The sequence below is a fragment of the Carlito syrichta genome, unplaced genomic scaffold, assembly GCF_000164805.1.
Source record: "Carlito syrichta isolate Samal-C Ts95f unplaced genomic scaffold, Tarsius_syrichta-2.0.1 Scaffold316816, whole genome shotgun sequence".
Lineage (NCBI taxonomy): Eukaryota > Metazoa > Chordata > Mammalia > Primates > Tarsiidae > Carlito > Carlito syrichta.
This window is the reverse complement of record NW_007260912.1, coordinates 97432-100847: the sequence shown is the minus strand read 5'-3', so window position 1 is coordinate 100847 and position 3416 is coordinate 97432. Positions and strand designations below refer to the sequence as shown.

General features: G+C 47.1%; 1 pseudogene across 1 annotated transcript; it reads left to right on the top strand.

Moving 5' to 3' along the window:
* The first annotated feature begins 2043 nt into the window (after window positions 1-2043).
* On the top strand, window positions 2044-3416 carry LOC103277258 (annotated as a pseudogene). The gene has a single exon (XR_505421.2). The product of XR_505421.2 is annotated as a keratin, type I cytoskeletal 18 pseudogene (transcript).

The following is a 3416-nucleotide window of genomic DNA, read 5'->3' as shown; positions in this document are numbered from 1 at the left end:
ATTGTAGAGATGAGGTCTCGCCAAGTTGCCCGGGCGGGTCTTGAACCCGTGGGCTCAGGTAATCCACTCACCTCAGCCTTCCAAAGTGCTGGGATTATAGGCTGAGCCACCGAGCCCAGCCTCTGACAAAGTCTTTAAAAGTGCAACTGTAAAAATGTTTAAACAAGTAATCCTGAACACTTTTGAAACAAATGTAAAAATAGAAAGCCTTGGCACACAAAAAAAGTATATTTAAAGAAGAAACAAAGAAAGGCATGGTGGCTCATATCTGCAATCTCAGCTTTGGGAGGTTGAGGTGGGAGAATTGCTTAAGGTCAGGAGTTCAAGAGCATCCTGAGCCGAGCTCAGTAGCTCAGCCTGTAATCTCGTGCCTTTGGGAAGCCAAGGTGAGTGGATTGCCTGAGCCCACGGGTTCGAGACCTGCCTGGGCAACGTGGTGAGACCTCATCTCTACAATAAATCAAAAATTAGCCGGGCGTGGTAGCATGCACGTGTAGTTCCAGCTAGAGCAGCCTGAACAACATAGTGAGACCCCCATCTCGAAAAAACTTTTTTTTTTAATTAGCCAGACATGTTGGTGCACACCTATAGTCCCATCTACTCAGGAGTCTGAGGCAGATGGATCGCTTGAGTCCAGGAACTGAAGACTGCAGTGAACTATGATCACACCATTGCACTCTAACCTGGGCAACAAAGTGAGACACTGTTTCAAAAATAATAATAATAAGGTTGGGCATGGTGGCTCACACCTGTAATCCCAGTATTTTGGGAGACTGAGGAAGGAGGATTGCTTGATCCAGGAGTTGGAGACCAGTCTGGGCAACATAGCAAGATCCCATCTCTATTAAAATAAATTAATGAGCCGGGCTCGGTGGCTCAGCCTGTAATCCCGTGCCTTTGGGAGGCTGAGGTGAGTGGATTGCCTGAGCCCGCGGGTTCGAGACCCGCCTGGGCAGGCGAGACCTCATTTCTACAATAAATCAAAAATTAGCCGGGCATGGTAGCGCGCGCCTGTAGTTCCAGCAACTCGGAAGGCTGAGGCGGAAGGATCGCTGGAGCCCAGCAGGTCGAAACTGCGCCACGTGGCCAGGAACAGCCACTGCACTCCAGTCTGGGCGACAGAGATACTCCAACTCAAAAAAAAAATCAATTAATTAATTAATGATAATAATAATAAAATAAATAAGAAACAAATGATAATTTAAAAAGTGAAAAATATGATAGCCAAGTAAAAATCTCAATGAATAAGTTCAATAGCAGAATGGAGACAAGAGTAAGTGATTTAAAGATGGATCAATAGAAATTGTTCAATCTGAATAACTCAGAGAAAAAAATTGAAAGAGAAGTAAATAGAATCCCAAGGACTTGTGAGAAAATATGTAAACATTTATCATTTGTATTATCAGAATCCCAGAAGGAGAAGTGAAAGTATGGTGATTAGAAATATATATATTTGATGCAATAATTGCTGAAAAATCCATTAATGTAGTAAGAACATAAACCTACAGATTCAAGAAATTCAGCAAACCCCAAATGGGTAGACCCAAAGAAATTCATGCCCAGACATATCATAATCAAGCTGCTGAATACTAAAAACAAAGAAAAAAATCTTGAAAACATCCACAAAAAAGGATGCATTACTTTTAGGGGAACAATGATTCAAATGGCTGTAGAATTCTCATCAGAAACTTTAGAGGCCAGAAGGAAGTGTCTCAATATTTTTTAGGTGCTAACAGAAAAGAATTGCCAGCCCCAAACTGACATTTACCAAAATATCCTTCAGAAATTAAGGTGTAAATAAGATATTCACAGATGAAAGAAAAACAGATAATATGTTGTTAGCAGACCTAAAAGAATTGCAATGGAAGTTCTTCAGACAGAAGGAAAAATGGTACCAGAAAGAAACTTGGAACAACAGGAATGAAGGAAGAACAACAGAAATGGTAAATATTTGGCCAAATATAGACCAATAATACAAATAGACTATTAATATTATTCTCCTTTTTGAATTAATTAAAAATATTTGAGCTGCTGAACGTGAGTTCTACCATCGGGCTCTCCTCCACTGCCACCATGAGCTTCACCACTCGCCCCACCACCTACTCCTCCAACTACCAGTCCCTGTGCTCCATCCCGCCACCCAGTCTCCGGCCCACCAGCAGCGCGGCCAGCGTCTATGCAGGCACTGGCGGCTCGGGCTCCAGGATCTCTGTGTCCCATTCCACCAGTTTCCGGGGCAGCTGGGGGTCCGGAGGCCTGGCCATGGGGATGGCCGGATGACTGGGGGGCATCCAGAGAGAGAAGGAGACCATGCAAGAGCTGAACGACCACCTGGCCTCCTACCTGGAGAGGGTGAGGAGCCTGGAGACCGAGAACCGGAGGCTGGAGAGGAAAATCCAGGAACACCTGGAGAAGAAGGGACCCCAGGTCAGAGACTGGGGACATTACTTCAAGACCATCGAGGACCTGAGGGCTCAGATCTTTGCAACTTCTGTGGACAATGCTCGCATCGTTCTGCAGATTGACAACGCCCATCTTGCTGCTGATGACTTTAGAGTCAAGTATGAGACAGAGCTGGCCATGCGCCAGTCCGTGGAGAACGACATTCATGGGCTCTGCAAGGTCACTGATGACACCAATGTCACCCGGCTGCAGCTGGAGACAGAGATTGAGGCCCTCAAGGAAGAGCTGCTCTTCTAGAAGAAGAACCATGAGGAGGAAGTAAAAGGCCTACAAGCCCAGATTGCCAGCTCTGGGTTGACCATGGAGGTAGATGCCCCCAAATCTCAGGACATCAGCAAGATCATGGCGGACATCCGGGCCCAATATGATGAGCTGGCTCAGAAGAACCAAGAGGAGCTGGACAAGTACTGGTCCCAGCAGATTGAGGAGAGCACCACAGTGGTCACCACGCAGTCCGCTGAGATTGGAGCTACCGAGATGACGCTCATGGAGCTGAAACGTACAGCGCAGTCCTTGGAGATTGACCTGGACTCCATGAGAAACCTGAAGGCCAGCTTGGAGAACAGCCTGAGAGAAGTGGAGACCCGCTACACCATGCAGATGGAGCAGCTCAGTGGCACCCTGCTGCACCTGGAGTCTGAGCTGGCACAGACCCGGACAGAGGGCCAGCACCAGGCCCAGGAGTACGAGTCCCTGCTGAACATCAAGGTCAAGCTGGAGGCTGAGATAGCCACCTACCGCCTACTAGAAGACGGAGAGGACTTCAGTCTCAGTGATGGCCTGGACAGCAGCAGCTCCAACCAGACCATCCAAAAGACCACCCGCAAGATAGTGCATGGCAAATTGGTGTCTGAGACCAATGACACCAAAGTTCTGAGGCATTGAGGCAGCAGGAACAGGGTGTCCTTCGGGGAAGCAGGAAGTCAATAAAAAGTTCAGAGGTCAAAAAAAAA